General features: G+C 38.2%; 1 non-coding gene across 1 annotated transcript; it reads left to right on the forward strand.

Annotated features, from left to right (window-relative positions):
- Window positions 1-387: 387 nt before the first annotated feature.
- On the forward strand, window positions 388-494 carry LOC141609545 (small nucleolar RNA R71). The gene has a single exon (XR_012527464.1). It is a non-coding gene; the product is annotated as a small nucleolar RNA R71 (small nucleolar RNA).
- The last annotated feature ends 11991 nt before the right edge of the window (window positions 495-12485 follow it).

Here is a 12485-nt window from a genome sequence, read left to right on the forward strand (position 1 = left end):
GGAGATATTCTCTTGGAGGGGACCTTGGGTGAGTATGGAACCTTGGTGCAGATCTTGGTCCTTGAACATAATAGACCTTGGAGTGACTTGGTCTCTCATCATGGTAGGCATTTTCATGTTTCTTCTCCTCCATAAGGCTATCAAATTTCTTTGACAACTCATCCAATTTGACCTTGGTCTCCAACTCTAGTCTAGACGGCCCTTTTCCTCTACCTTCACTTTCCCTTGATCCATAGCTATTTTCCATTCCCAAGATGTTTTGAATCATCTCCATAATTGCTGCACTATTCATGTTGTCAAAGTTACCATCGGAAGCCGACACTATCATATCCCTAAACCTTGGATCAAGAGTTTGAAAGAAGATTTGGGTTGTCATCCACTTAGGAATTACCATGATGTGGACAAGAAGTAAGGAGGTCTCTAAAGCGCTCACAAGCTTCACTTAAGGTCTCAAGATCCTTTTGCTTGAAAGTTTGAATCTCATGTCTTATCCTTGCGGTCTTGGATGAAGGGTAGAATTTGTTGATGAAGGCCTTAGAAAGGCTAGCCTAAGTTGTAAAAGTACGCGGTTCATGAGAACTCAACCACTTTCTTGCATTGTCTTTCAAGGAGAAAGGGAATAACATGAGAAAAATTTGGTCTTCAGTGACACCATTATGCTTGATCATACCCACTTTCTCTTTAAACATGACTAGATGTCCATGAGCATCTTCATTCTTCACCCCATGGAATACATCTTGTTGAATGAAGGAGATTACATGGTGACGGAGCTCAAAAGTATTCGGAGCAATTACCCCATAATTGATTGCCGAGCAAGACCGATTAGCATCCGGCCTATTGTAGTAGCCTATTGGTTGGTCTGTCATGTCGTCGTTCACAAGGTTGTTTATGGGTGAAATTGGGGTATTTGGCGATCTAGGTGAATTGGTATTATTGGTATGATGTGAGTGGGTGGGTGAGTTCATGGGAGAGATGATTGGGGAATGGTTTGTTGGAATGGTAATGGGGTTTAAGGTGGAAATAGAGGGCGGTAGATGTATTGTGGATGTTGGTGTGTTTTGAGAGGGTGTAACGATGGGTGGGGATCTTCTCAAGGATGTAAGAGCATCCGTAACGGTGAGGTGTCCCATATTTTATCTTTCCTTTTTTTATTCGTCCACCTCATTTTCCACTAACTTTTCCATCTACCCTCCCCATTTTATAATTACATCTCCGCAACAATGATGTTCCCCAACAATTCTAATATACATGTAATATTTTGGGAACCTCCCCAAAAGAACACACATTTTGCCTTGTATTTTGTTGAGAACCTCCCCTAAAAGTAGTTTTTTTTTTTGGCAACCATAAACAAAGGTTCCTTACATGAAGCATACATGCATCTCTAAGTCAGGTGCAAACACTACATTATTATTACAAAAACTTAAACTAGGGGTGGTGGTACTTAAAATCCGGGGCTTCTTCAAAGAGTTGTTGGAGTAACACATTTAGGAGGCCAGATCTTTTCTTTTCTTCGGTAATTGAGCTTTAGGAGAGTACCTGCAACAAGACACACTTACGCCACGAGGACGTAAAAATTTATGGGAGAGAGATCTACTTTCAGAGAGAGTAGATAAACTGTGTCTTGGAGATTCATCCCCTTGGCTATGATTCTTCTTGAAAATGGTCATTCTCCATTTCTTATGCACATGACGAGTAGAGGGGTACCTACAAAGCATAGGTGTAAAAAGGTTGTATGGTGGTTTCTCAAACGATTAAGTCTTACACTTTCTGGGGCGAGCTGGGAAAATGAAAAGTTGATGGTCATTAGAAGCCTTCTGAGCTGGAGAGCAAATAAAAGTAGCCTTTTCATTCACCAGAGAGACAGGGACGCTTGGATCATTAACAACACCCCTAGTGTTATCTAGGGGGTAAGAGTACCAGGAGGGGAACAATTGTCACATATTGAAGACGCACTTGAAGTCGCGGTCTCAGTAGAGGACGCGTTCAAACTTTCGCTAGGAAAAGCAAGTTTCACCTTGATAATATCAGGGGGAGTCATGTCTTCGTTTATTGCCCTCATCATCTTAGGTTTCCACTTTTTAGAACATCTCTTCTTCTTCTTCTTCTTCTTCTTCTTACATCGTTCTCTTATAGTGTCTCTCTCCTTAGTAACCTCACCCTTAAGAATCTGAATTTTTTAAACTTGACAAATCTTGTTTACGGTAAAAGCTCACCTTTTTACCATCCAGCAACTTTTTATAAGATTGTGCGGGGATCCTTAGATGGGAACTACCACCTCCTTTTTTGGAGAACTCAATAAATGACTTATTAGCACAAGTATTTTGAGCTTCCGTTACCTCCATATTCACACTCTCATTTTCCTTGACACTCACATCACTTTTAGTTTCCATCACCTCCGTGATCACGCTTTCACTAACTTTTATACCCACGTCAGATGCCAAGATATGAATAAGCTTCTTATTGTTCCCATCCACGCCATTTTCAGTAGCAACCTCCAACACTCTTTTGCCATTTTCCTTAATGAGAAGGTGGCCTTTTACCACATCTAATTCCCTTAATACATCCTTATTACTAGGTTCAATAACTAAGGCCTCGACCAAATCCAATTCAGCTAACGGAAACCTTTTCAACTTCATATAAGCAACCGCCCTTCGAAACAGTGCCTTAACATTTCGAGGAAATGTGTCCAAGATCATGGAGCACATACCCGCTGCAGCTTTGTATTCCTCAAGTTTCAAGGCACACGCAACCATATTAGAAATAAGGGAAATAGCAAGGTCAGATAATGATTGAATATCTTCACCTCCACTATTTCCCAAGCTTAAACTAAGCAGTTTACAAGCTTCATCGTAGCACGCTGCGGCTATATCAAAGTCATTTTGCCTAAAAAAACAGTTTCCCTTATCTTTAAGTTCCCTCACCTCGGCTAAAGCTAATCGAGCTGACCTCTGCATTTTCATAAAATAGCCTAACATCTTATCCTCATCATTCTCCATAAACCCATCGCTAATATGGGCACACGCAAAAGCTTCCAGAAATTGCTGATGATCGTCAATGGAAGTCATAGTTCTACGACAGCCTGAGACCCAAACTCGAGCACTCCAGCAAACCAAAACCCACCTCAGGAAAGAGAGAAAAAACTTCAAGATGACGATCAAATAGGACATTTAACTTCCAAAACAACTTGAAAACCCAAATAAAGCTTGCATACAAATGGAAGTATGCACACAGACGACAAACCCAGCAAGAGCAACAATACGAATGCTACGAAAACAATTAGTAATGAAAACCACCCCAAAAGACAGTAACTAAGACAGTAATTTGGATATGGAAAACCAAGCAGAAACTGGAGTAGCTTATTAAACTATACAAAATAACTAATTAACAGACAAACACAATAAAAGAGAAGACGATGTCACCGGTGGTATTGCGTGGACCGTTGATCAGCGACGATAAAGCGGTCCAAGGAAATTGCACCACAAGATGGTAGACGCGACACACAATCGAAAAACGATCAACCTTTATTGCAAAGCCACGGACCGGATGACCATCAAAATCACGAACTGCAAAGCCACCGGAAGGTGGTAAGAATCAAGAAAGGAAAGGAAAGAGCTGTAGTAGCCTCGCCGGCAACCTAAAGAGGCGACCGGAGAAGTCGTCGGCGAGATCAATCGATTTTGGGGGATTTTTTATTTTGGGGATTTTCCCTTTTTCTCTCCTCACGTCTAACTAAAATTTGTGTAAATTCGTTTTTAAGACTACTTCCCCTAAAAGTAGTGGAACCCCATATTATGGGAAGGTGTGTACAACAATGAGGTGCCTCATATGAGGAGAGAGAACGTATATGGGGAGCTAAAATCCCACCTTTGCAGATGCTCTAAGTGCCAACCGTCTTCTTGCCCGGAAAGTCTTCTCAATCTCTCGATCAAGAGGGAAAAGAGGACCAATATGAGATCTATACATACGCTCAAAGAAAGATCAAATGGTCCTAATGCAATGAATGTACTAGGACAAAGGTGGAAAAACAAGTAAGTAGAGTAAACTAAGCCTATCTCCGGTAACGGCGCCAAAAGCTTGATAGAAGTTTTATATTTACTCCTCCCGCAAGTGTACGGTTTTATCCTGACTTGATAAAAGTGTACGGTGCCCTAGGGACGGAATTATGGTTCTTAGATTGCTTGTTAATTTCTAGTTTAGTTTAGAAAATTCATGCCCGACTTGTTCTGACGTCGACCTTGATTGTACGGCCGCTAATTGTTAATTGTTGGTGTCTTTGAATATAACTCAATGATTATTGATGAAATCTTGCAATTACTATAAGTCCTTGAATTGGATTTATCTAGATTGACTTCCTTGTTTTAATTAAATTTCCTATGCTAGCTTCAACTTATTTTGGTTTTTCTTTCTTTTCGTAATGCACAACTAGTGTACACGTACAACTTGTAGGAAATATCGGTATACTTCCATTAACATTATAAGGATTATAACGAAATTATAATCTATGAAAACTAGTCATAAAAGAATTGCATAAACAAAGTAGAAAAGATAAAGAATCAACCTTTGGTCCTAGCAAATTCGGTCTAAGAACAATATCAAAATAGATATTCGCCTAATCGTTGCACCCAAGATGCTATAAGAAATGCCCTTGTTCTTTGCTAGAATTGATCCCCAAAATTGAAAATTAATTTTTAGGGTTTTGTGTGAATGATGAGAGAATTAGGTCAAGAGAATTAGAGAGAAAAATGATCTCCCTTTTGCTCTTCAAAACCGTGTAGAATAATGAGTCCAAGGGGGAGATTTTATTCTTCCTCTTTTATCTCTTTATTTCGGTTTCACCAACCCAAAAATAAGGAGATAAATCTTCTTATTTTTGGTTATTTTATAAATGTATAAAATGTGTATTTTATATCAATTGTCATATATATGTCGACATGTATTAATAAGTCCACTTATAACAGTTTGCAGTCGATTTATCAATACCAGTCTGTCAACATTTTATTATGACAATTCCGCATAATATATACATTAACTATAAATATAACATATTTATAATTTGATAATTAAATATAACTGGTTACATTTAATCACGAATTAACAACTTAATTCGTTTAAGCTAACATTATATACATTAATTAAATATAACAGTTTATATTCAATTTACGAATTGACAGTTAATTCGTCTCAGCTAATATTATTTAATTGTATTAAATAATCGTCTCATCATCACATTGACTAACTGTTTAGTCAAATACATGGACTAACCTTTTAGTCATATAAGGCATCAATGTGATTACATTTCCATAATCACATCTCTCATACACATCCTTTAGGTGTGACTTTTAGGGACCAGTTGATCACCGCCATCAGTATGATAATAACGTCAAACTTTCTAGCAAGCCAACCGTTATTAGGTAATCGTTAATCAACTGATAGAATACAAAGTATACCCTTGTGAACCTATAAGAGATTTATAAATGTTATCACACTAATTGTGGAGGACACAAGCTCCAACAAACTCCCACTTGTCCTCACAAGTGTATGTGCGATAACCGATTCTCATATCCTAAAATTTCTCCCACTCAATGTAAAACAATTTGCAAAATCCGTATTCACAAAGGTTGTATTTTACAAGTGATCAATATCAAGAGTGGTTTCCCCAACTAGAGAGTAACTTAACTGATAAACGAAACATCATTCGAGCATGGCCATGCATTTCAGTTACAACTCCTCGAGTGGCCGTGAGAAATAACTAAACCTGATAAAGGTTGGATATTTTCTTCAACTCGAAACCTGCAGATGTAAGCACAGTATGAAATGACCCAGAAAAAATCTACTTAGTCTCCTGTTACGGCAGACCATGAGAAAGAAACCAAAGTCACCCAAAAACTGCCTTAATCTCAAGAGACAGTCGATAGTCAAAAGAATCGACTCTAGGAACACAATGGACGTCAAATCCACGACCTGGCACCGAATGTTTTTAAAACATTTAGGACTCCATTACGTTGTCACAATTTTTGTCCTACGAGGTATCGTTATAATCTCGCATCTGTGATCGATCAGTCAACCGTTTGACTTATGGCTCGTTGAACCCACCATCAATCGACTGCATAATATAATAGCCAGAGTTATCAGCTCATGTAGGCGATTACGGACCAAAACAAATATAATGTAATTCAGTTCACTTTGTGGCGTTCAATGTTGTCAGTACAATCCACATGAAAAACAAAATATGAAATAAAACGATGAAGTTATAAATAGCATATGAAAAAGATAATTTATCGAATTCATAATCAATTACTACAACTCAGGAACACGTTTAATTCCCATGGAAATAACGTGCCCTACATGCTTATCATAATTCAACGGTTTAGTGAGAGGGTCCGCGATGTTGTCATCCGAAGCTATCTTGTCAATCACTATCTCCTCTTGCTCCACGTAATCACGAATTAGGTGAGCCTTCCGATGTACATGTCTAGACTTATTGCTAGACTTAGGCTCCTTAGCCTGGAAGATGGCACCTTTATTGTCACAATAGATGGTGATCGGGTCATTCGAACTAGGAACTATCGTAAGTCCTTGTAAGAATTGACGCATCCATATAGCTTCCTTTGCTGCTTCCGAAGCGGCATAGTACTCGGATTCAGTGGTAGAATCTGCTACAACATCCTGTTTGGAACTCTTCCAGCTGACCGCAGCACCATTAAGAGTAAAGACGAATCCAGACTGACATTTTGAGTCATCTCGATCCGTTTGGAAGCTAGCATCTGCGTAACCGATTGCGCATAGCTTAGTATCTCCTCCATAAGTCAATACCCAATCCTTAGTCCTCCGTAGGTACTTAAGGATGTTTTTAACAGCCATCCAGTGTGTTTCGCCTGGATTGCGTTGGTACCAACTCGTCATACTCAATGCATATGCCACGTCTGGACGTGTGCATATCATGGCATACATGATCGACCCTATGGCTGATGCATAAGGAACACGACTCATGCGTTCAACCCCTTCAGGCGTCGTGGGTGACGAGACTTGCTCAACCGCATCCCCAGGCGTCATTGGAAGGTTCCCCTTCTTGGAGTTGGTCATGTTGAACCTTTCAAGAATCTTATCCAAATAAGACTCCTGACTCAGTGATAACATCCGTCGTGATCTATCTCGATAGATACGGATTCCCAATATGCGTTGTGCCTCACCCAGATCTTTCATCTGGAAATGGTTCTTCAACCATCCTTTAACCGAAGATAAGAGAGGAATGTCATTCCCAATCAAGAGTATGTCATCGACATACAATATCAAGAAAATAATCTTGCTCCCACTCGACTTGATATATAAGCATGGTTCCTCGACCGATCGAGTAAAACCATACTCTTTTATCACCTGGTCGAAACGATGATTCCAACTCCGAGAAGCTTGCTTAAGTCCATAAATGGAACGCTTAAGCTTGCACACTTTCTTAGGATTTTCAGGATCTATGAAACCTTCGGGTTGTACCATGTACAACTCTTCCTCCAAATAACCATTTAAGAAGGCGGTTTTCACATCCATTTCCCAAATTTCATAGTCATGAAAAGCGGAAATCGCTAAGATGATCTGAATGGAACGCAGCATAACTACGGGTGCAAAAATCTCATCATAATGCAATCCGTGCACTTGAGTGAAACCTTTTGCCACTAGTCGTGCCTTATAGGTATCTGGTTGCGCGTCTACAGAATGCTTTATTTTGTAAAGCCATTTGCACTGTAGAGGTTTTACCTTATTAGGTCAATCAACAAGATCCCATACGTCCATCTCGGATTGCATGGCATCAAGCCATAGCTTTGAGTCGGAACAGGTCATGGCACCTTTATAGGTAGCGGGTTCATTACTCTCTAGGAGTAAAACGTCACTCTTCTCGACCATACCAATGTATCTGTCCGGAGGATTAGAGACTCTACCCGACCTCCTAGGTTCCTGAGGAATATTAACCGTATCACTAGTTGGAGGAACCACTTCCTCCATCTGTTCCTCGGTTGTTGGTTCTTGAATCTCCGACAGCTCGAAGGTTCTATTACTTGACTTGTTCTCGAGAAATTCTTTCTCTAAGAACGTCGCACTAGCCGCAACAAAAACTCGATGTTCGGTAGGCGAATAGAAGTAATGACCAAACATTCCTTTTGGATAAACAATAAAGTATGTCTTGACCGATCGCGGGCCGAGCTTATCCTCGTGTCTCCACTTGACATAAGCCTCGCAGCCCCAAACCCGAATAAAGGAGAAGTTGGGGACCGTTCCCCTCCACATTTCATATGGAGTCTTATCGACAGCTTTAGTCCGACTTCGGTTAAGTATAAGAGCAGCTGACAAAAAAGCAAAACCCCATAATGAATCAGGTATTATCGTGTGACTCATCATGGATCGAACCATATCAAGTAATGTTCGATTTTTCCGTTTGGACACACCATTTAATTGAGGTGTTCCAGGTGGAGTTAACTGTAAAACGATTCCACAGTCTTTAAGGTGTTGATCAAACTCATTTGAAAGATATTCACCACCCCGATCTGAACGGAGTGCTTTAACCTTTCTACCCAGTTGGTTTTCAACCTTATTCTGGTATTCCTTGAATTTATCAAAGGACTCACTTTTATGCTTCATTAAGTAGACATATCCGTATCTACTCAAATCGTCCGTGAAAGTGATAAAATATCTATAGCCATCTCTAGCGGTAATTGACATAGGTCCACAAAAATCAGTATGTATGAGTCCTAATAGGTCACTAGCGCGCATTCCAACACCTTTGAAGGAAATTCGAGTCATTTTGCCGATAAGACATGATTCACACGTGCCAAAAGTAGAAACATCGAATGCGGGAATAGTCCCATTCTCGACGAGTTTCTTTACACGTTTTTCATTTATGTGTCCCATTCGACAATGCCATAGATAGGTTTGATCTTTGTCACCAACCTTTAATTTCTTATTATTCACGTGTAATATATCTGTAGTTTGATCTAAGATGTAAATTCCATTCATGGAAACTGCTTTGCCATAAATCATTTCATTGAAAGAGAAAATACAGCTATTATCCTTTATTGAAAATGTAAAACCGTCTTTATCGAGTACGGAAACAGAAATAATGTTCTTAGATAAACTAGGTACATAGTAACAGTTATATAAATATAACACAAACCCACTAGGGAGCTGGATTACATATGTTCCCATGGAGACTGCAGCAACTCGTGCTCCATTTCCTACTCGCAGGTCCACATCACCCTTTGCGAGGGGTTTGATGTTTCTTAGGCCCTGCAAATGATTACACAGATGAGAACCACAACCAGTATCAAGTACCCAAGTTCCGAAACTTGCATGGTTAATCTCAATCATATGAATATAAGATGACATACCAACAGGAGTGACGCGGCCTGCTTTTATGTCCTCACGGTACACGAGACAGTTCCTCCTCCAATGTCCAGTCTTGTGACAATGGTGGCACTCAATGTCACCGCCCTTGCTCTTTGCCTTGCCTTGTGAGCCACTAGTCTCACCAGGCCCACTCTTACCGTTTCCTGGCTTCTTAAACTTTGGCTTACCTACAGTTAGGTCGCCGGGAGCTTTGCCCTTACCCTTATTCTTGTTGGAAATCATGAGAACATCTTGCTTCATGCTCCCACTCAATTTCGATCCTTCTCGGTGCATGCGAGAAGTGAGTGTAGCTCATGAGGACTTTTCTTCATGTCATTCATGTAGTAATTTGCCCTGAAAAGGGCAAAACCATCATGAAGTGAATGAAGCATACGGTCAATGACTATGCTCTCACTGATTTTGCAATCAAGTGCCTCCAATTTCTCGACATTCTCAATCATGTTAAGAATGTGTGGGCTAACCGGTTGGCCCTTCTGCAGTCTCGCATCAAAGAAGCGACAGGTATGCTCATAAGTAACGATTCTCGGTGCTTTTGAGAACTCGTTAGTGAGCGTGGTGAAAATCTTGTTTGCACCTTGGGCAATGAAGCGTCTCTGCAAATTGGTTTCCATTGCAAAGATGAGTACGTTCTTTATCGCACCCGCTTCCATAACGAAGTCACTATAAGCAACTGTCTCGTTAACTCCCCGCAGCCTTGGGCCTGGTTTACCGGTATTGGCTCGATTAAGTACTTGAGCTTACCGTCAACAGTGGCGGATTCCGCAATGATGCCTCCCGATCCATAAAAATTGGACCCGTCATTTTTCGGACGTGTGAACTGATTCATGTGGTCCATGAAAGCTTTCAGCCAGGACTCGCGTCCAAGTGTGGCACTAGGCATTGGGATTTCGTTATTTCCAGCCATTTGTTGTAACAGTATTATCGAAATAAAACGTATTCTACACTGCGAAAGAAGAAAAATTTAATAAGCATACTCATCGTTTATGATTTAAGTCTAATGAAATATTGTTATAACGCGAAGACTCAAGCATTTATACAATTGACCTCCCTCAAGAATTATATAAATGATACCAAGACTCAATTATCTGTAAATTGATAAGCCAACCTCTTGGCTAATTCTAATTTTAGAATTCTTGGTCGATAAATTTCTGTAAATTCTATCTTTAGTCCATCATAATCACGAGAAACTCTTCGGACTATAATGTTTAGATAAACTAAGTCAAAACAAACTACTTACCCAACGTAGAAGGGGTCATATGGAGAGTAAGGTCCTATATGCCTACCGACGAAGAAGGGATTCATAGATGTTAGGCCTATTAAGACTAATCTCAATTTCAGTTTTAGAGGAAGATCCCATCAACTTTATTTAATTCATTTTAAGTGAACTAATATCTAGCATGCGAGGATGAATAAACTAAGGTGATGGCTTAAATGAGTGACATTTGTATGTCAATGAAAACTAACATACAATCTATATGAGTCAATTTTCATGCATTTTAGTAGGTGGTTTGGTTTAGGCGGAATATGATGCACTAACTATCATGTGAATGAAAAGCAATAAGAACGGTAAAACGTAAAACAAAAATAAAGTCCTAGTGTGGCCTATCTACCAAAATGAACATTAAATACAATTTTGGAATCCATCCTTGGACCCGAGAAGCTTGTCTTGATGTTCCATCTTGGTCCATGTAGCGGGAGTGAGCAATCCAATCTCCATTCTTTAGTCTTCTCAAAATTACAATTAAATAAATTACAAAATTGAACCTATTTACCTTCTAATTCCAAAAACAATACTAAAGAAATATAAAGGAGATTCGAGATCTCAAAATTACATTAAAAATTATGTTTCCTTCATTACGAAAACATAATTTAACTAAGGTCACACTAGGTATTACAAATTACAACCGATTGCAAAAATACGTAAATAAATCCATTCAACGATTCATTCAACTAAAAAAATTGCATCAACTAATAAATTAAACATGCAAGACATAATTCCTTAATTATGTAGATTAATTTATCCAAACCACCTATTTAAATGATCAAATTATGTGACAATTCCTCAATTACTCACATTAATTTTAATCTAAATTCACATTAATCTTGTAATATGAATTTAATCCAACATTATTTTAAACTTCTTTAAAATAATTAGGTATCTAAAAATTGTGAACTTCTTCACAACAATTATTATACATTGTAAATTTGATGTATAATAGATATTGGCCAAAATAAACAACAAAAGAAAAAAAAAAATTCATACCAGCTCACGGCATTTTTAAAAACAGCCCCTTTTTTTTTCTTTTTCTTGCTCTCGGCTTTTTAGCCAAAACGAAAAAAAACAGTTTTTTCTTCCTTTTTTTTTTCTTCTTCTCTCGGCATTTCAGCAAAAACACCAAATTTTTTTTTTCCCGGCTGAATTAAAACGAAAACAGCCCAAATATTTATTTTATCAAAACAAAAAACATAAAGATGAACAATTGGTTTATAGTTGCTATTAGAACAAGATTGGCTTAAACATCCTTTTAATTTAAACATATATTCAAACTTGATGATCCAATTTAACCTATTAAAAGGAACATCTAAATCATGATAAAACCGATCATCACAATTGATTTGAATGTTAAATTAACTTGTTTGCCAAAAACCATATAAAAAAAACAATTGAACAACCAATAACTAATTCTCATTTACATTTTAATTTAATCCTTATTAAATCAAACATCTACAAATTCATCATATAATCATTTTAACTTATTAAAACAACAAAATGAATGAATCAAAATGGAAATATCGACATCAAAAACAAAACAAAAAAAAAACAATCGGCAAAAAAAAAATTTACACGGCAAAAATTTTAACACGGCCGATTTTTTTTTTTCTCGAAATTTTGTTTAATTCAATTATGAAAATCATCAAAAATAATTTCGTGGTCTTGGCTCTGATACCACTTGTAGGAAATATCGGTATACTTCCATTAACATTATAAGGATTATAACGAAATTATAATCTATGAAAACTAGTCATAAAAGAATTGCATAAACAAAATAGAAAAGATAAAGAATCAACCTTTGGTCCTAGCAAATTCGGTC

This window comes from Silene latifolia, chromosome 10 (assembly GCF_048544455.1).
Source record: "Silene latifolia isolate original U9 population chromosome 10, ASM4854445v1, whole genome shotgun sequence".
NCBI classification, from domain to species: domain Eukaryota; kingdom Viridiplantae; phylum Streptophyta; class Magnoliopsida; order Caryophyllales; family Caryophyllaceae; genus Silene; species Silene latifolia.